General features: G+C 40.0%; 1 long non-coding RNA gene across 1 annotated transcript in view; it reads left to right on the top strand.

Annotated features, from left to right (window-relative positions):
* The window catches only part of LOC141585187 (uncharacterized), a 200,447-nt gene extending 181,357 nt beyond the window's left edge, over window positions 1-19,090 (top strand). The window contains exon 3 of the long non-coding RNA XR_012518579.1: window positions 18,861-19,090. This is a non-coding gene — a long non-coding RNA (uncharacterized LOC141585187). The remainder of the gene's footprint in view (window positions 1-18,860) is intronic.
* Window positions 19,091-21,982: the final 2,892 nt, after the last annotated feature.

Raw genomic sequence — 21,982 nt, forward strand, 5'->3', positions numbered from 1 at the left:
TTCGGCTGGATGTGAAATTCTGTGTCGAAAGTTCTTTTCTTTAATGATGTTTAATATTGGGCCCCGCTTTCTTTTGGCTTGTAAGGTCTCTGCCGAAATATCCACTGTGAGTCTAATGTGCTTCCCTTTGTGAGTGACCCAACCTTTCTCTCTGGCTGCCCTTAGTATTTTTTCCTTCATTTCAACCCTGATGAATCTGTCAATTATGTGCCTTGGTTGCTCTTCTGGGGAAGTATTGTTGTCGTGTTCTCTGTATTTCCTGTATCTGAATGTTGGCCTGCCTTGCAAGGTTGGGGAAGTTCTACTGGATAATATCCTGAAGAGTGTTTTCCAGCTTGGATTCATTTTCACCATCATCTTCTGGTACACCCATTAGGCATAGATTAGGTCTTTTCACATAATCCCATCTTTCTTGAAGGCTTTGTTCATTTCTTTTCACTCTTTGTTCTCTAATCTTGCCTTCTCATTTTATTTCATTGAGTTGATCTTCAATCTCTGATATCCTTTCTTCTTCATCATCTATTCGGCTATTGAAACTTGTATATACTTCACGAAGTTCTTGTGCTGTGTTTTTTTTTTTTTTTTTTTTTTGAGACAGAGTTTCGCTCTTGTTACCCAGGCTGGAGTGCAATGGCGTGATCTCGGCTCACTGCAACCTCTGCCTCCTGGGTTACCCAGGCTGGAGTGCAATGGCGTGATCTCGGCTCACCGCAACCTCTGCCTCCTGGGTTCAGGCAATTCTCCTGCCTCAGCCTCCTGAGTAGCTAGGATTACAGGCACGCACCACCATGCCCAGCTAATTTTTTTTGTATTTTTAGTAGAGACGGGGTTTCACCATGTTGACCAGGATGGTCTCGATCTCTTGACCTCGTGATCCACCCGCCTCGGCCTCCCAAAGTGCTGGGATTACAGGCTTGAGCCACCGCGCCCGGCCTATGCTGTGTTTTTCAGCTCCATCAAGTCGTTTATGTTTTTCTCTAAGCTGGTTATTCTAGTTAGCATTTCATCTAACATTTTTTCAAGGTTTTTAGTTTCTTTGCATTGTATTAGAACATGTTTGTTTAACTCAGAGAAGTTTGTTATTACCTACCTTCTGAAGCCTGCTTCTGTGAATTTGTCAAATCTGTTCTCCATCCAGCTTTATTCCCTTGCACGTGAGGAGTTGTGATCTTGTGGTGAGGGAGAGGCTTTCTGGTTTTTGATGGTTTCATTCATCTTGTGCTGGATTTTCCCCATCTCATTGGATTTATGTAGTTTTAATATCAGGTAGCTGCTTGGGGAGGCAGCCCTTCCTTTGTCTGCCTGCATAGGCGCTGCTGGGCTGCCATGAGGTCAGTGGAGCTGCTGCATTTTTTATTTACTTAGGAAAGTTGGGCTGGCTTCTGCAATGGTGGCTTCCCCTTCCCCCACTGAGCTGGATCGTTCCTTGTTGCTCTCTAGGTGCAAAACTCTGATGTGAGAGTTTTTTCAGTCTGCTGGGCTTTGTCGAGGGTGGGTGGGACCTGTTCTGCCGTATGGGCTGTTTCCCTGTTTTCAGTTCCCTTTCCTTCTTGGGGGAGGGTAGATCTGTCCAGTCGGCTTTCTGGCTTTTATGTCAGCCAGTGCTTCCAAATAGATCCATGTTGACAGCCCCAGTGCTGGCCGAAGTTGCTGTTGTGCCCTTTTCAGACAGCACACTGAGGCTTTGCAGCCCGGTGAATATCTGCTCTGTGGGTTGTGGAGGGCTTGGGTGGAGCACTGTATCTGAATCAAAGTCCCAGAGGGTGAGATCCCCTGGTCGCCTAGTTGGTTGCACGTACCTCCTGGGTGGGGCTGTGCCCCACCTTCCCTCATCTTGCCCTATTTGGTTTATACCCACTGTCCAACCAGACCTATGGAATGAACCTGGTATCTCATTTGGAATTGTGGAAACTGCTTGGTTTCTGTCTCTCTCCTGTTGGGAGCTGCTTTCCGGAGATGCCTCTTATTTGACTATCTTGGGATCCCTTCAGTGAGGTTTGTTGCATCTTCTCAATGCTTTATGACAGGGGCCATGTCTTGCACTTTTTAAACTACTTGAACAGGCTTCAGCTGGGCACAAAGCAGGTACTAAATTCTGTTGACTCATTATATTGCTTTCCATTTTCTTCTGTCAAGATTGTGCTGTATTATTTGAGGTTTTTAGTTTAGCTGCTTTTGGAATAATTTCACTGTAATGGCATGGGTCTTGCCAAGAAATGTAAGCTCTTAGAAATATGGCAGGTGAATTCCAAATTTTATAGACCATCAGTTTCCTAAATATTCAATGCATTATATATATGTATATATTATACATATTAAAAGATATATATTTATATCTAATGTGTATATATATAGGGTATATGTAAATTTTATGTTTATTTTAACAGTGCAGGTTAACACTTCTATAATCTACTGTAAGTGAAGAATTATCCTACAGTTATGAAAAAAATTGCTTTAAAAACAAATCTAGCCAGGTGCGGTGCCTCACGCCTGTAATCCCAGCACTTTGGGAGGCCGAGGAGGGCAGATCACAAGGTCAGGAGTTTGAGACAATCCTGGCCACTATGATGAAACCCTGTCTGTACTAAAAATACAAAAAATTAGCTGAGCATGGTGGTGGGTACCTATAATCCCAGCTACTCTGGAGGCCAAGGCAGGAGAATCACTCCAACCCAGGAGGTGGAGGTAGTAGTGAGCTGAGACTGCCATTGCACTCCAGCCTGGGGGATAGAGCCTGACTCCATCTCAGAAAGAAAGAAAAAGACGCTCAAATCTAAACAAATTCTTAGTTATGTAAGATGTTTAGGTTTTGATGTATTATGATATATCCATAATAATTACTAAATTAATAATTATTGTCTCTTTCAACATTTACTTTAATTCTTCCAGGTTATATTGATAAATTCCATAAAATTATTGACTTATATCAAGTAAAATATTAGTCTAGTGATCATGACCAACACTGGAATTTCTTCACATTCTTGATGGTTTGGATTTGGGGAGGTAAAAAGTATGAAATTAATTTAGTCTCTTTAAATGGGATGATAGATGTTTGGTTACTTAGAATGCTCTAAAACATATTTTCAAATAATATGTTCATTGTAGAAAATATCCAGGTGGGGCCAGGATGGCCAACTAGAATCAGCGGTGATCAGGGCCTCCCATTGAAGAACCATAATAGAATGTGAATACTGCACTGGCAAACAAGGTATACAGGTTCCCTCATCAAAACTGACTAGGCGGCTAGTGTGATCCATGGAGAAGAAGGAAGAGCAATGCAGTGTGGTGGCCCACCTGAGAGCCGTGTGAGCTCCCATCCACCAGCCAAGGAAGATGTTGAGTGAGAGTGTTACCCAGCTGGAGAAACTGTGCTTTTTCCACAGAACTGTTCAACCCACGATCGGAAGGTCACACTCACGAACCCATGCCACTGAGGCCTAGAATCCCAACCCCAGAGCTATGCACATTCTCAAGCAGATTCTAGCTGAGAGGCTGTTAAGGCTGCTGAGTTCCCCGGGGTAGGGGTGACCAGCACCACAGCTGTGGCTGCCTCCTGTCTAAGCCCTTTGAGCTCCTTGGAGGAGGGGCAGCAGCAAACACTGAGACTGATAACGGCCTAACATGCTGCGTTTGCTGGATGGGGGAAGGGCAGCAGCCATCTGTATAGGTCCAGGCTGTGCCTTTTCCCTGCTGGAACTAGGGAGGCTGGATAGCTTGCTCCCAAGAGGTGTCCCTCATAGCCTAACACACTGGCTGTGGCAGACTGAGGCCAGAGCCTCTCTTCAAGCTAGACCCTGACCCATTTTTCCTCACTGGGTGGAGCCTACCTGAAAGAACTCCAATAACTCCGGCCAGGGACTCAGGGACAGAACCCTGATCTCCCTGCGCCTGATCCCCTAGGGGGAAGGGTGGCTGCTGTCTCTGCAGACCAGCAGACTAAGCCTTTCCTCTGGGTAGTTCTGACGAATCCGGGGAGCCCAGACGAGTGAGATGACCCACAGTGAAGGACACCCCTCCAACAAGGAACAAAGTGTCTCATTAAATGGGTCCTATTCCCCATGCCACCCAACTGGGGTGACACCCTCCAAAAGGGGTTGTCAGATACCCTATACAGGAGTGATCCTACTGGCATCAAGTTGGTTCCCCTCAAGGTCAGTGATCTCAGAGAATTAGCAGGCACCTATCTTTGTTGTTCTCTGTCCTCAAGTGATATCTCCAGGAATGGGAGCAAACCAGATGAATATAGCCTGAAGTGAACCCCCAGTAAGCTTCAACAGCCCTATGGAAGAGGGACCTAACCACTGAAAGAAAAACAATCAAAGCAACAACAGCATCAACAACAACAAAAAGTCCCCACAAAAACCCCATCCAAGGGTCAACAGCCTCAAAGATCACAACTAGACAAACAGGAAAATGAGAAAGAATCAACAGAAAAAAAAAAACAAAACAAAACGCTGAAAACCTAAAAGGCCAGAGTGACTCTTCTCCTCCAAATGATCGTAATGCCTCTCCAGCAAGAGCACAGAACTAGATGGAGAATGAGATGGATGAATTGACAGAATTAGGTTTCAGAAGATGGGTAATAAAAAACTCCACTGAGCTAAAGGAGCATGTTCTAATCCAATGCAAAGAAGCTAAGAACTTTTATGAAAGGTTAGAGGAGATGCTAATTAGAATAACCAGTTTAGAGAGGAGCATAAATGACCTAATGGCACTGAAAAATACAGCAAGTGAACTTCCTGAAGCATACACAAGTATCAACAGCCAAATTAACCAAGCAGAAGAAATGATATTAGAGTTTGAAGACCACCTTGCTGAAATAAGGCATTGAGACAAGATTAGAGAAAAAAGTATGAAAGAAATGAACAAAGCCTCCAAGAAATATGGGACTGTGTAAAAAGACCGAACCTATGATTGATTGGAGTTCCTGAAGGAGATGGAGAGAACAGAAACAAACCGGAAAACACATTTCAGGATATTATCCAGAACTTCCCCAACCTAGCAAGACAGACCAACACGCAAATTCAGGAAATACAGAGAACACCACATCAACTCCAAGACTCACAATGATCAGATTCTCCAGGGTTGAAATGAAGGAAAAAATGTTAAGGGCTGCCAGAGAAAAGGCCAGGTCACCTACAAAGGGGAGCCCATTAGACTAACAGCAGACCTCTCAGCAGAAACCCTATGAGCCAGAAGAGATTAAGGACCAATATTAGACATTCTTAAAGAAAAGGATTTTCAACCCAGAATTTCCTATCCAGCCAAACTAAGCTTCATAAACAAAGGAGAAGTAAAATCCTTTACAGACAAAGAACTGCTGAGAGATTTTGTCCCCACCAGGCCTACCTTGCAAGAGCTCCTGAAAAAAGCACTAAATATGGAAAGGAAAAAGCAGTACCAGCCACTGCAAAAACACACCAAAATATAAAGACCAACAATACTATGAAGAAACTGCAACTAGAGTGCAAAATAACCAAATAGCATCATGATGTCAGGATCAAATTCACACATAAAAATACCTTAAACATAAATGGGCTAAAAGGCCTATTAAAAAACACAGACTGGCAAACTTGATAAAGAGTCAAGGCCCACCAGTGGGCTGTATTTAGGAGACCCATCTCACATGCAAAGTTACACAGAGGCTCAAAATAAAGGAATGGAAGAAAATTTACCAAGCAAATGGAAAGCAAAAAGAAAAAATCAGGGGTTGCAATTCTAGTCTCTGACAAAACAGACTTTAAACCAACAAGGATTAAAAAAGACAAAGAAGGGCATTACATACTAATAAAGGGATCAATTCAACAAGAAGTGATAACTATCCTAAATAAATATGTACCCAATACAGGAGCACCCAGATTCATAAAATGAATTCTTAGAGACCTACAAAGAGGCTAGACTCCCTCACAATAATAGTGGGAGATTTTAACACCCTACTGTCAATAGTAGACAGATCAATGAGACTGAAAATTAACAAGGATATTCAGGGCTTGAGCTCAGCTCTGGATCAAGTGGCCCTAACAGACATCTACAACACTCTCCATCCCAAATCAACAGAATATATATTCTTCTTAGTGCCACATGGCACTTATTCTAAAATTGACCACATGATTGGAATTAAACTTCAGCAAATGAAAAAGAACTGAAATTATAACAGTCTCTCAGACCACAGTGCAATCAAATTAGAACTCAGGATTAAGAAATTCACCCAAAACACACAATTGAGGAGATGATCCAAGATGGCTGAATAGGAACAGCTCTGGATTGCAGCTCCTAGCAAAAATGCAGAGGGTGAGTGATCAGTGCATTTACAAACGAATATTTGCTGCCCACAGACCAGGAGATTCCTGGGTGGAAAAGCACCATGAGTCTCCAGCATGGCTGTTTTAGCTGGTGCAGTGGGTCTCCACACAAAAACGCACACAAATCTGGTCGCTGTTTCAACTGGCACCTGTAACACCTGGGAGACAGAGTCGCCTGTTCAATTGAAAAAAAAAAAAAAAAAAAAAAAGGCTGAAACAGGGAGCTAGGTGATCTGGCTTGGCCAGTCCCACCCCCACAAAGACCAGAAACCTGAAATGCTCTAGACTGAGAGTTTCACAGCAAGCACAGCTGAACCTTGGATGGTCTAGCTCTATGGGGGGAAGGTCATCTGCCATTACTGAGGCAGTCAACAACTACTGAGCCAGGCTACCATTACTGAGGCAGTCCACCATTACAGAGGCAGTCTGCAATTACTGAGGCACACCACCATTACTGAGGCCATTCTAACTATACCTCTATCAACAAAACTGCATTCACACAGCAGCTGGGCAGAGCCCAAGGCAGCTCAGCAACACCTGTGCTGACAGACTGTGACTAGGCTACCTCCTTGCTGGGCAGGGCATCTCTGAAAAAAGACAGCAGCATGTCAGGAGCTGAGAAATAAAACCCCACATTCCTGGGACAGAGCACCTGGGGAAAAAAGGTGTTTATGAGCTCCACTGCAGTAGACTTAAGTGTACCTGCCCAGCAGCTCTGAACAGAACAACAGAGCTCACAGCTCAGCACTTGAGCTCCTACAAGGGACAGACTCTCTCCTGAAGCAGCTCTCCAACTCCATATATCCAAAGAGACACCTCGTAGAGGAGAACACAGGCTGACATCTAGTGAGTATCCTTCAGGGACAAAGATAACAGAAGAAACTGGCACAAACTCTTACTGTTCTGCAGTCACTGTACGTGATCCCCAGGCAAGCAGGGTCTGGAGTGGAACTCCAGCAGTCCGGCAGCAGAGGGGCCTGACTGTTAGAAGGAAAACTAAAACACAAAAAGAAATAACTTCATTATCAACCAAAAGAACATGTACTCAGAGACCCCATCTGAAAGTCAGCAACTACAAAGACCACAGGTAGATAAATCCACTAAGATGGGAAGAAACGAGCACAAAAAGGATGAAAATACCCCAAACCAGAACACCTCTCCTCCTCCAAGGGATTGCAACTCCTCACCAGCAAGGGAACAAGGCTGGATGGAGAATAAGTCTGATGAATTGACAGAAACAGGCTTCAGAAAGTGGGTAATAACAAACTTCTCTGAGCTAAAAAAACATGTTCTAACCAATGCAAAGAAACCAAGAACTTTGAAAAAAGGTTTGACAAAATGCTAATGAGAATAAACAGCTTAAAGAGGAATATAAATGAATTGATGGAGCTGAAAAACACAAGAACTTAGTGAAGCATACACAAGTTTCAATAGACAAATTGACCAAGCAGAAGAAAGGATACTAGAGATTGAAGATCAACTCAATGAAATAAAACAAGAAGGCAAGATTAGAGAAAAAAGAATAAAAAGAAATGAACAAAGCCTCCAAGAAATATGGGATTATGTGAAAAGACCTAATCTACATTTGATAGGCGTACCTCAATGTGACAGAGAGAATGAATCCAAGCTGGAAAACAATCTTCAGGATATTATCCAGGAGAACTTCCCCAACATAGCAAGGCAGGGCAACATTCAAGTCCAGGAAATACAGAGAACATCACAAAGATATTCCTCAAGAAGAGCAACCCCAAGGTTGACATAACTGTCAGATTCACCGGGGTTGAAATGAGGGAGAAAATGCTAAGAGCAGCCAGAGAGAAAGGTCGGGTTACCCACAAAGGGAAGCCCATTAAACTCACAGCAGATCTCTCTGCAGAAACCCTACAAGCCAGAAGAGAGTGGGGGCCAATATTCAACATCCTTAAAGAAAAGAACTTTGAACCTAGGATTTCATATCCAGCCAAACTAGGCTTACATAAGCAAAGGAGAAATAAAATCCTTCATGAACAAGTCATTATTAAGAGATTTCATCTCCACCAGGTCTGCCTTACAAGACTTCCTGAAAGAAGTACTAAACAAGGAAAGGAACAACTAATACCAGCCACTCCAAAAACATACCAAATGGTAAAGAGCATTGACACAATGAAGAAACTGCATAAACTAATGGGCAAAAGAACCAGCTAGCATCAAAATGGCAGGATCAAATTCACACATAACAATATTAACCTTAAATGTAAATGGGCTAAATACCCCAATCAAACAACACAGACTGGCAAACTGGATAAAAAGTCAAAATCCATCTGTGTGCTGTATCCAGGAAATCCATCTCACATGCAAGAATACACAAAAGCTCAAAATAAAGGGATGGAGGCAGATTTAACAAGCAAATGCAGCAGAAAGAAAAAAAAAAAAGCAGGAGGGCAATCCTAGTCTCTGATAAAATAGACTTTAAATCAACAATGATTAAAAGAGACAAAGAAGGGCATTACATAATGGTAAAGGTATCAATGCAACAAGAAGAGCTAATGATTCTAAATATATATGCACCCAATAGGGGAGCACCCAGATACATAAAGCAAGTTCTTCACAACCTGCAAAGAGACTTAGACTCCCACACAATAATAGTGGGAGACTTTAACACTCCACTGTCAATATTAGACAGATCAATGAGACAGAAAATCAACAAGTATATCCAGGACTTGAACTCAGATCTGGACCAAGCAAACCTAATAGACATATACAGAACTCTGCACCCCAAATTCACAGAATATACATTCTTTTTTTTTTTTTTTTTTGAGACGGAGTTTCGCTCTTGTTACCCAGGCTGGAGTGCAATGGTGCGATCTCGGCTCACCGCAACCTCCGCCTCCTGGGTTCAGGCAATCCTCCTGCCTCAGCCTCCTGAGTAGCTGGGATTACAGGCACGCGCCACCACGCCCAGCTAGTTTTTTGTATTTTTAGTAGAGACGGGGTTTCACCATGTTGACCAGGATGGTCTTGATCTCTCGACCTCGTGATCCGCCCGCCTCGGCCTCCCAAAGTGCTGGGATTACAGGCTTGAGCCACCGCGCCCGGCCTAAGAATATACATTCTTCTCAGCACCACATAACACCTACTCCAAAATTGACCACATATTTGGAAGTAAATTACTTCTCAGAAAATGCAAAAGAATGGAAATGATAACAAACAGTCTCTCAGACCACAGTACAATCAAATTAGAACTCATGATTAAGAAAATAACTCAGAACTGCACAACTTCATGGAAACTGAACAACTGGCTCTTGAATGTTGACTGAATAAACAATGAAATGAACACAGAAATCAAGATGGTCTTTGAAACCAATGAGAACACAGACACAATGTACCAGAATCTCTGGGACACATTTAAAGCAGTTCTTAGAGGAACATTTATAGCAATAAATGTCCATATGAGAAGCAAGGAAATATCTAAAATCGACACCATATCATCAAAATTAAAAGAGCTAGAGGAGAAAGATTAAAAAAACTCAAAAGGTAGCAGAAGACCAGAAATAACTAAGAGCAGAACTGAAGGAGATAGAGACACATACACAAAAAAACCTTCAAAAAATTAATAAATCCAGGAGGTAGTTTTTTGAAAAGATCAACAAAATAGACCACTAGCCACATTAATAAAAAAGAAAAGAGAGAATAATCAAATAGATGCAATAAAAACCAATAAAGAGGATATCACCACAGATTCCACAGAAATACAAATCACCATCAGAGATTACTACAAACAACTCTATGCACTTAAACCAGTAAACTTGGAAGAAATGGATAAATTCCTGGACACTTGCACCTTCCCAAGCCTAAAGCAAGAAGTCGTCAAAACCCTGAATAGATCAATAACAAGGGCTGAAGTTGAGGCAGCAATTAATAGCCTACAAAGCAAAAAAAGCCCAGGTTCAGATGGGTTCACAGCCAAATTCTACTAGACATACAAAGAGGAGCTGGTACCACTCCTTCTGAAACTATTGCAAACAATCCAAAAAGGGGAATCCTTCCCAAATCATTTTAGGAGACCAACATCATCCTGATATGAAAACCCAGCAAAGATTCAACTAAAAAAGAAAACTTCAGGCCAATATCCTCCATCAAGATCAAGTAGGCTTCCTCCCAAGGATGCAAGGCTCGTTCAACATACACAAGTCTATAAACGTAATTCACCACATAAACAGAACCAAAGAGAAAAACCACATGATTATCTCAATAGATGCAGAGAAGGCCTTTGACAAAATTGAGCAGCCCTTTATGCTAAAAACCCTCAATAAACTAGGTATTGATGGAATGTATCTCAAAATAAAAAAGTTATTTACAACAAAAGCACAACCAATATCATACTGAATGGGCAAAAACTGGAAGAATTCCCTTTGAAATCTGGCACAAGACAATGCCCTCTCTCACCACTCCTATTCAATATAGTATTGGAAATTCTAGCCAGAGCAATCAGGCAAGAGAAAGAATCAGGGTATTCAATGAGGAAAGGAGGAAGTCAAATTGTCTCTATTTGCAGATGACGTGATTGTATATTTAGAAGATCGCATCGTCTTAGCCCAAAATCTCCTGCAACTGATAAGCAACTTCAGCCAAGTCTCAGGATACAAAATCAACGTGCAAAAATCACAAGCATTCCTATACGCCAATAACAGACTTAAAGAGAGGCAAATCAAGAATGAACTGCCATTCGCAATTGCTACAAAGAGAATAAAATACCTAGGAATACAACCAACACAGGATGTAAAAGACCTCTTCAAGGAGAACTTCAAACCACTGCTCAAGGAAATAAGAGAGGACACAAACAGATGGAAAAATATTCTATGTTCATGGTTTGGAAGAATCAATATTGTGAAAATGGCTATACTTCCCAAAGTAATTTATAGATTCAATGCTATCCCCATCAAATTACCTAAGACCTGCTTCACAGAACTTGAAAAAAAAACCACTGTACACTTCATATGGAACCAAAAGAGAGCCCACAGAAGCAAGTCAATTCTAAGTAAAAAGAACAAAGCTGGAGATATCACGCTACCTGACTTTGAACTATATTACAAGGCCACAGTAATCAAAACAGCATGGTATTGGTACCAAAACAGACATATAGACCAATGGAACAGAACAGAGGCCTCAGAGGCAACACCACACAGCTACAAACATCTGATCTTTGACAAACCTGACAAAAACAAGCAATGGGGAAAAGATTCCCTGTTTAATAAATGGTATTGGGAAAACTGGCTAGCCATGTGCAGAAAGCAGAAACTGGACCCCTTCCCAACAGCTTACACTAAAATTAATTACAGGTGTATTAAAGACTTAAATATAAGACCTAACACCATAAAAACCCTAGAAGAAAACCTAGGCAAAACCATTCAGGACATAGGCATAGGCAAGGACTTCATGACTGAAACACCAAAAGCACTGACAACAAAAACCAAAATAGACAAATGGGGTCTAATTAAACTCCAGAGCTTCTGCACAGTGAAAGAAACAATCATTAGAGTGAACCAGCAGCCAACAGAATGGGAAAAAATTTTGCAATCTATTCATCTGACAAAGGGCTAATATCCAGAATCTACAAAGAACTAAAACAGATTTACAAGAAAAACAAACCCATTCAAAAGTGGGTGAAGGATATGAACAGACACCTTTTAAAAGAAGACCTATAGGAGGCCAACAAACATATGAAAAAATGCTCATCATCACTGGTCATTAGAGAAATGCAAATCAAAACTACATTGAGATATCATCTCATGCCAGTTAGAATGGTGATCATTAAAAAATCTGGAGACAACAGATGCTGGAGAGGATGTGGAGAAATAGGAACACTTTTACACTGTTGGTGGGAGTGTAAATTAGATCAACCATTGTGGAAGATAGTGTGGAGATTCCTCAAAGACCTAGAAATAGAAATTCCATTTGAGCCAGCAATCCCATTACTGGGTATATATCCAAAGGATTATAAACCATATTCTTATAAAAACACATGCACAGGTATGTTCACTGTGGCACTGTTTACAATACCAAAGATTTGGAACCAACTCAAATGCCCATCGATGACAGACTGGACACAGAAAACGTGGCACATATACACCATGGAATACTATGCAGCCATGAAAAGGATGAGTTCGTGTCCTTTGTAGAGACATGGATGAACTTGGAAACCATCATTCTCAGCAAACTGACACAAGAACATAAAATCAACCACTGGATGTTCTCCCTCTTAGGCAGGTGTTGAACAATGAGAACACATGGACACAGGGAGGGGAGTATCACCCACTGGGGTCTGTTGCAGGGGACTAAGGGAGGGACAGTAGGGGTAGGGAGATTGGGAGTGATAACATGTGGAGAAATGCCAGATATAGGTGATGGGAATGGAGGCAGCAAACCACGTTGTCATGTATGTACCTATGCAACAGTCCTGCATGTTCTTCATATGTACCCCAAACCTAAAGTGCAATAAAAAAAGACAAAAATATAAACAATAATAGAAAAAAAAAAAGCCTGGCAAACCTGTTCTGGTTAAATGTTTTGCTTAAGTGAAATTTCTAGTATACATTAAAATGATCCACTTAAAACAATAACAACAATAGACACACACACCCCCCCCACACACACACAATTACATGGAAATTGAACAAGCTGTTCCTGAATGGCTCCTAAGTAAATAATCAAATTAAGGCAGAAATCAAGAAGTTCTTCAAACCAGTGAGAACAAAGAGACAACATAGCAGAATCTCTGGGACACAGCTAAAGCAGTGTTAATAGGAAAATTTATTGCACTAAATGCCCACATCAGAAAGCTAGAAAGATAAGAAATCGACAATCTAATGTTACAATCAGCACTGGAGAAGCAGGAGCAAACTAAACCAACTGCTAGCAGAAGACAAGAAATAATTAAGATAAGAGCAGAAATGAAGGAGATAGAGACACAAAAAACTCTCCAAAAAATCAGTGAGTCTAGGAGCTGTTTTTTTGAAAAAAATAAAATAGATAGACTGCTAGTTAGACTGATAAAGAAGAAGAGAAGAATCAAACAGACACAATAAAAAATGATAAAGGCAGTATCACCACTGACCCCACAGAAATACAAATTACCATCAGAGAATGGTAGGGTAAATACCTTTATGCAAATAAACTAGAAAATCTAGAAGAGATGAATGAATTCCTGGACACATACACCCTCCCGAGACTAAACTGGGAAGAATTTGAATCCCTGAATAGACCAATAGCAAGTTTTGAAACTGAGGCAGTAATTAATAGCATACCATCATCCCTTCTGATACTATTACAAACGATTGAAATGGAGGAACTTCTCCCTAACTCATCCTGATACCAAAACCTGGCAGAGACACAATAAAAAAGGAAAACTTCAGGCCAGTATCCCCAATAAATATGAATGCAAAAATCCTCAATAAAATACTGGCAAACCAAGTCTAGCAGCACATCAAAAAACTTATCCACCATGATCAAGTTGGCTTTATCCCTGGGATGCAAAGCTGGTTCAACATAAGAAAATCAATAAATGTACTCCATCAGGTAAGTAGAACCAAAGGCAAAAATCACATCATTATCTCAATAGATGCAGAAAAGATCTTTGATAAAATTCAATATCCTTTCATGTTAAAAACTCTCAATAAACTAGGTATTGATGGAACATATTTTACAAAAATAAGAGCTATTATGACAAACCCACAACCAATATCATACTGCATGGATAAAAGCTGGAAGCACTCCCTTTGAAAACCAGCGCAAGACAAGGATGCCCTCCCTCACTATTCAACATAGTATTGGAAGTTCTGGCCAGGGCCATCAGGCAAGAGAAAAAAATAAAGCGTATTTACATAGAGAAAGAGGAAGTCAAATTGTCTCTGTTCGCAGATGACAGTGTATTTAGGAAACCACATCTTCTCAGTCCCCAAACTCCTTAAGCTGATAAGCAACTTCAACAAAGTCTCAGGATACAAAATCAATGTGCAGAAATTACAAGCATTCCTATACACCAACAACAAACAAGCAGAAACCCAAATCATGAATGAATTGTCACAGAGAGAATAAAATACCTAGAAATACAGTTAACAAGAGGAGTGAAGGACCTCTTCAAGGAGAATCACAAACCACTGCTCAAGGAAGTAAGAGAGGACACAAACAAATGGAAAAAAACATTCCATCCATCCATATGGAATGTTTATAGTATCCATAAGGATAGGAAGAATCAATATCATAAAAATGGCTATACTGCGAAGGTAATTTATAGATTCAATGCTATTCTCATCAAACTACCATTTACATTCTTCTTAGAATTGGAAAAAACTACTTTAAATTTCATGGAATCAAAGAAGACTCCCTATAGTCAAGACAATCCTAAGCAAAAAGAACAAAGCTAGAGGCATCATGCTACCTAACTTCAAAGTATACTACAAGGCTATGGTAATCAAAACAGCATGAGACTTATACTCAAACAGACACATAGACCAAAGGGACACAACAGAGACCTCAGAAGTAACACTACACTTCTACAACCATCTGACCTTCAACAAACCTCACAGAAGCAATGGAGAAAGGATCTCCTATTAATAAATGGTGCTGGGAAAACTGGCTAGCCATATGCAGAAAACTGAAACTGGACCCTTTCCTTACACCTATACAAAAATTAAGATAGATTAAAGGCTTAAATGTAAAACCCCAAACCATAAAAACCCATAATGAAAACCTAGCAATACCAAAAAAGGACACAGTTATGGACAAAGACTTTATGACAGAATGCCAAAAGCAATTGCAACAAAAGCCACAATCGACAAATGTGATCTAATTAAACTAAAGAGTTTCTGCACAGCAAAAGAAACTCAGGGTGAATAGGCGACCTACAGAATGGGAGAAAATTTTTGCAGTCTACTCATCTGACAAAGGTCTAATATCCAGGATTTACAAGGAACTTAAACAGATTTACAAGAAAAAAAAAAAACCCCTCCAAAAGTAGGCAGAGGATATGAACAGATGTCTTCTCAAAAAGACATTTATGTGGTCAAAAAACATGAAAAAAAGCTCAACATCACTGATTATTAGAGAAATGCAAATCCAAACCACAATGAGATACTATCTTATACCATCTCATTAATTGCCATTCAGAATGGCAGTTAATGAAAAGTCAGGAAACAGTCTCAGCTGGCAAGGCTGTAGAGAAATAGGAACACTTTTACACTGTTGGTGGGAATGTAAATTAGTTCAACTATTGTGGAAGACAGCGTGGCAATTCCTGAAAGATCTAGAACCAGAAATATCATTTGACCCAGCAATTCCATTACTGGGTATATACCCGAAAGAATATAATCATTCTATTATAAAGACACATGCACACATATGTTTATTACAGCACTATTTACAATAACGAAGACACGGAAGCAACCCAAATGCCCATCAGTGATAGACTGGATAGGGAAAATATGATACATATACACCATGGAATACTATGTAGTCAAAAAAAAAAAATTGAGATCCTGTCCTTTGTAGGGACATGGATGAAACTGGAAGCCATCATCCTCATCAAACTAACACAGGAACAGAAAACCAAACATCACATGTTCTCATAGGTGGGAGCTGAACAATAAGAACACATGGACACAGGGAAGGGGCCATGATACACCAGAGCTTGTTGGGGGTTGGGGGATGAGGGGAAGAATTTAGATGATGGGTCAATAGGTTCAGCAAACCACCATGGCACACACATACTTATGTAACAAACCTGCACATTCTGCACATGTATCCCAGAACTTAAAAAAAAAAATATATATATATATATATGTACAAAAAAAAAATAAAAGTGGAAAATAAAAACCACCAATGACCCTAATATCTGAGACAACTACTGTTAACATTTTGCTAGTTTAAAAAAAAACTCAGCATTTGATTATAAACATAAAATATGTTGGATTTTTGTTCTTAGATACCCAGAAACAAATATAAATTGATACTTATAAAATTAAAAAATACTTATAAAAATATAAAAATACTTATAAAAATTTTTAAAGTTGTGAAAATATTCATTTTATTACCTTTAAATATACATTTTTGCTCTGCTGAGTTATGGTAAGAAGTCTAGCTTCTAGCTTGATTTGTAGAGGTCTTTTTAAAAATTATTTGCCATTATATCTAAATGCAAAGTTGCCAATGATGATAGTTAAGGGTGATTGATATCATTTGAAATATTTTAAAGCCTTCTGGATCAGTGTTTAGCTCAGGCTAGAACATATGCTCTAGTTAGAATTAGGGTCATAGTAATCATTCCCTCAAATTTTTAGTGAAGTTTCAGTGTTGGAGAAACATTCCAGATTGACTGACGATGTTATCTTGGAAGACATAATAAACACTGATAAGTACACAGAAAACCTGTCTACTTTGACCACACTCAGAAATAATAGGCAACACTGTAAAACACTATAGGGGGAAAAAACCCATAGGGGGAAAGCATATTGGGAAAATATACTCAGCAAACAACAGAGATTGAAAATAGTAATTTATATAAACATTGTGCTATAGTGTAGCACAATTGTATATACATTGGCAATAGTGTAGACTGGATTACAGCAGTGCCATGCAAATGAAGGGAAATCCTGTGTACAGCTATAAATTTGTTTATGAAGAATACAGATATCTTCAAGAATTATTCAAAAATTGTACATGGGAATTTTTAAAGCATTTGGATAAATACGTAAAACATAATACAGAGCACAATTGTGTATAGGGAAATGGGAAGGATCTTTTGATAAGCTTTAATTATATCCCAGCCCGAAGACAGAGGTCTTGTCTAGAATCAGATTCTAGATAAGAAGAGCAGAGGCAGAGAGCAGGGGATTATTTTTCAACCCTATCGGAGTCACCCTTCATTTGGATTCAGATTGACTTGGCCCCTACTCTTAGCCCAGCTGTGTCTCCACCCACTGGGGAAAGAGTGGCGTCAAGGCAATTTTCCTGCTAATTTATCTAAAAATGACAAAACTGAAGAAATAGTTTTCTGAGTTCCCTCTGAATTTTCCAGGTAGGTGGTCCAGCATGATTAGGTTCTGAGGGAATCTTTCCCTCCCTTTCATTTTGCATCTGTTTACACAGGCTTTTTATCTCATCTCTGCAGCAGAAATTTGCCTTCTGTTAAATATTTGGAATCCTGTACCTCTATAATTTGGCCATGAGGTGACTATATGAATCTGAGAAGTTCCATGTCTAACACACATGCACACACGTGTGCACAAAGACACACACACACATACACACACAGTCACAAAATGGAGATCCATTCCTGTAATAATTATCCATATTTCCTAAGTGCCAATTCAAGCCCAGAGGATTCAAGCCCAGAGGCTTATACAGCATGGACCAAGATTTGCTGGAGGCTTACTTTAAGCTTATTTTTCTAAGCAGATTCTATGCTCTTTGATGGGAAGGAATATGCCATTTATTTCTAATAGTAGCCTCCATAACACTTAAAATGGTGCTAGTCACATAGCTGTTTTTCAATAAAGTACTTTTGAAATGAAAATCTCATTGTAGTGCTTATTTAATGTGGTGTTAAATCTTCTAAGCAGAGTTTTGCAGAGTTCCTGGCATGTGTGAGGCTGATGTAGGGATGGAGGCTGGTTTTTTTTTCTTTTTCCTTTTTCTATAGCCTCATAATAGAGGTGAGGTGACATGGTTTATAGGGGATACCAAGCATATCTTGATCTCTTCATGCTGTGGTGAAGACAGCAGAGGCAGAGCCCAGTTAATACATGTGAGCTCTGTGGATGGTTGTAAGAATTCAGTAATTCTTCAAATTGCCATTCTTTGAATATTCCTTCAATATTTATCTTAAGAAACTACTGAATAAAGTATGAAAGAAGGATAAAGAGAACCAGTAGAAGTAGTTCTCAGCTTTTCTATAGTAATCACCAGAAAGTCTCTTTCGGCCTGAAAATTGCAGTTTCCTCTTAGCAAAACAAACAAACAAACAAACACAATACATACACACTTGTGATCAGTCAGATGTAGCTTCTTTAGAAGGAAGGCAAGGTCCCTGAGGGTGCCTATGTCAGTCTGTTCTCACACTGCTATGAAGAAATACCCAAGACTGGGTAATTTATGAAGAAAAGAGGCTTTTTGACTCACAGCTCTGCATGGCTGTGGAGGCCTCAGTAAACTTACAATCATGATGGAAGGGGAAGCAACACATCTTTCTTCACATGGTGGCAGGAGAGAAGAATGAGAATGGAGGAAAGGGGAAAACCCCTTATAAAACCATCAGATCTCATGAGAACTCATCCATTATCACCAAGAACAGCATGGAGGTAACCACCCCCATGATTCAGTTACCTCCCACTACACTTAAGGATTATGGGAACTTCAATTCAAGATGAGATTTGAGTGGGGACACAGTCAAACTATTGAGGGAATGTGTTCTCTTTCCAGGTGCATGAAGGGGTGTACTTTTAAGGGCGAGAATTTCCCAGTGCCATGCCCCCTCCCATCTCTCTCCATCCAGGAGATTTAACAGTTTATGTTTGAATTTCACAGGCGTGGGAAGAAACTAAAAGTCAATCACTCCAGTGGAAGTTCTAAGGAATTCCTTTCATTGGCCCAGGGTCTTGGAGAAGGTGGAGAGGTTCCTCCCAGGATAAAAGTCCGTATCCACACACCTGGCTGGATTTTCCTTTTGGAATCCCTTTCCACACTCTTCGTGGGAGTCTTTCTTTTCTTTTTCTTTCCTTCTCTTTACCTAAATAAAATCACCTTTCTGCAACACTTCTTGGGTCTGATATTTACTTTTACGAGCGTATGGTGCACTTGCAATGGTCCCATTGCTTATTCATTAAGAGATTGGAGACCAAGAACCCACAGCATTCTCTTGGAGGAGCTGTGCCTCACCAGCACCCAAGAAAAAGCCCGGTTACACTATGTCAGTGTCCAATCTCCCCTAACCTGTGCCCCCACCTTTAGAGGAGTTTATTCTATCTAAAAGCAGTTTTCTCTAAGAATTCAACTAAAGACAACTTTCTTTGTCTCACTCTTGTCCAGTGACACACAGTGACTTAAAAAAAAAATCACTAAGTGCAGTTGCCCAACCACCACACAATCTGGTGTAGGGAAGAGTTTGTGATGTAAAAAGTTGGGATAAATATTTAGCTTTGGGACATGGCTGACCCACGGGCCACAACACAGGTGAAATCTCCTGGACTCAATCTAAAGTCTCCCCTAACCTTTGGAGATGAGGTCCAATGTAGACATGAAAAATAGGAACTGCTTGGATTGTAGTTATTTTTCCTGTTTCCTGGGCTCTGTCTGGTAAGACTGACTTATTGAAGAGTTTGTATTCTCGCCCATGTTCCACAATGAATGTGGCTGGGGAAGCTGCTGCAGGTGTACAATGTTCTAGAGCTTCTGGAGGTTATGCTCTCAGCAACATTTAATTGGAAGCCACTAAAAAGAGGGCCACAGAGATAGCTGCACTTAACTTTCTTTATAAAAATTTACATTGTTAATCCTTAATCATAGTATTTGGTATTAAAATGTATTGGTCTGAATCTACATTAGCATCCTCTGGGATTTAAAAGCAATTACATTTAAAAATGAAATTGCGGTCTATACATAAACAGGAATAATCTTTAAAGCAAATTAAACAAAAGGCTCTAATTACAAATCCATTTAATTTACAGACAGAATTAACCTTTGGTTCACTGGTAAATAGATATGCAGAGAAACAATAATCCAAAATTTAATAACATGAACAAAGTATTTCTCATAAGCTTTGGGGTGATGTTTGATCAGTTTCCATATCACTTCACCTTTTGAATTTTAAAACTCCTGGGTTTAAGAACAAATTTGTGTGTGGAGAGAAGAGACTGTGTTCTAAGATGGATTCTGCTTACTCTTTCTGATTTTTTTTTTTTTTTTTTTTTTTTTTTTTTGTGAGATGGAGTTTCGCTCTTGTTACCCAGGCTGGAGTGCAATGGCGCGATCTCGGCTCACCGCAACCTCCGCCCCCTGGATTCAGGCAATTCTCCTTCCTCAGCCTCCTGAGTAGCTGGGATTACAGGCATGCGCCACCATGCCCAGCTAATTTTTTTTATTTTTAGTAGAAACGGGGTTTCACCATGTTGACCAGGATGGTCTCGATTTCTTGACCTTGTGATCCGCCCGCCTCGGCCTCCCAAAGTGCTGGGATTACAGGCTTGAGCCACCGTGCCCGGCCTCTTTCTGATTTATTATATCTGGAGATTATTATCTCACAGGGAGATTAATGCTATAAAAACTGAATTTTACAAAAAGTGTTTTTTCCACACTGCTTTTATGTTTGCTAAGTGCCCTCATCCTGTAGAGTAGCCTGGAATTTACAACAGTTTAACCTGGAGCCTCCACCAATCTCCCCCACTCCACTTGAAAAGTTGCCTTGAGTTTGCAAATCTCCAAAGTAAATTCACACCAATCATTTTGTTACACTCAACATGACAGTTAAATAAAATGTCTCTCTTTTAGGAGCAATTTATAGAAAACAGAGGCTCATCAAATGAGGGTGTTGAGAATTGGCTGTGAGAATTCAAAATACTATAAAATTTGGCTTATCTATTTTACTAATGTCATTCCCTTTATTCCTAAACTAAATATTATACTGTTGTTAGAATAAACCGAATAAACAGAAATTAACCACAACTCACGACCCTTTTCATTAGCTAATAACTCATTTTTTGATCAAGCTTCCATCTCAACACTTATCACAATGGCAATTAAGTTTCAACAGGAGTTTTGGAGGGGACATTCAAATTATAGCAATAATAGAGTTTTGCATTCCTAGGAGTTATGTTTGTTCAGAGCTATTGAACAGAAATTGCTAAAAACAAATTGGCTAATTTCTTTTTCCAATGCACAGTTAATTTGGTAAATAGGTAAATGGTTACCAATCTCTTTAGAAAAGTATTAGAGGAAGATTTACACTGTATGTTTTAAAAGGGTAGAAGGATCATCTTAAAGAAAACCTGATCTTTTCTCCATGTAAGAGGCTCAGGGACTGGCAACAAGCTAATGTCTGGAAACTGGTTGAAGAGCCACAACTCTGTATGAAAGTGATTCAAGACTCCGTCTCCTCACCAGAACAAGACAAATCAAATTAAACTTTAGGAGTCTGCCCATCCATTTCAGTCCTAGTGACAGAACAAGCAATTAGCCAATACCGAAGAACTCTGTAGGTGAAAACTCCCTGATTACTTAGCTTTTTTGCCCACTACAGTAACTACAACCCCCTTCCTGGAGATCAAGTGCTGCTACTTGTTTCCCATCATCTGGGATCCCATCATCTCCACTGAATTCAGGAGCCCAGTTAAATGAAACATCTCTCCTCCTGTCGTTTCTATTCTTTAGAAGACAGCTATCACACAGTGCTTCTGGGATGCTTTGCACCTTCAACAATTTTATAAAACCTTGGAGAAGGAGTCTGTCCCCTGGAATCTTTCAGGAGAAACATGTAGGCAGTAGGCAGGCACCTAAATACACTCCAGCCTTCCAATCTCCATACACATTTGGATACTATACCAAAGAAGAATTGGCATCTCAACTTTGTTCAGCTTAGATCATCTTTGCGTCCAGGTTTAAGCAAACTGTTAAGAGCCATGCCAAGGTGCTCAGGATAACACAATGAATTCAGA

The sequence above is a fragment of the Saimiri boliviensis genome, chromosome 7, assembly GCF_048565385.1.
Source record: "Saimiri boliviensis isolate mSaiBol1 chromosome 7, mSaiBol1.pri, whole genome shotgun sequence".
NCBI lineage: Eukaryota > Metazoa > Chordata > Mammalia > Primates > Cebidae > Saimiri > Saimiri boliviensis.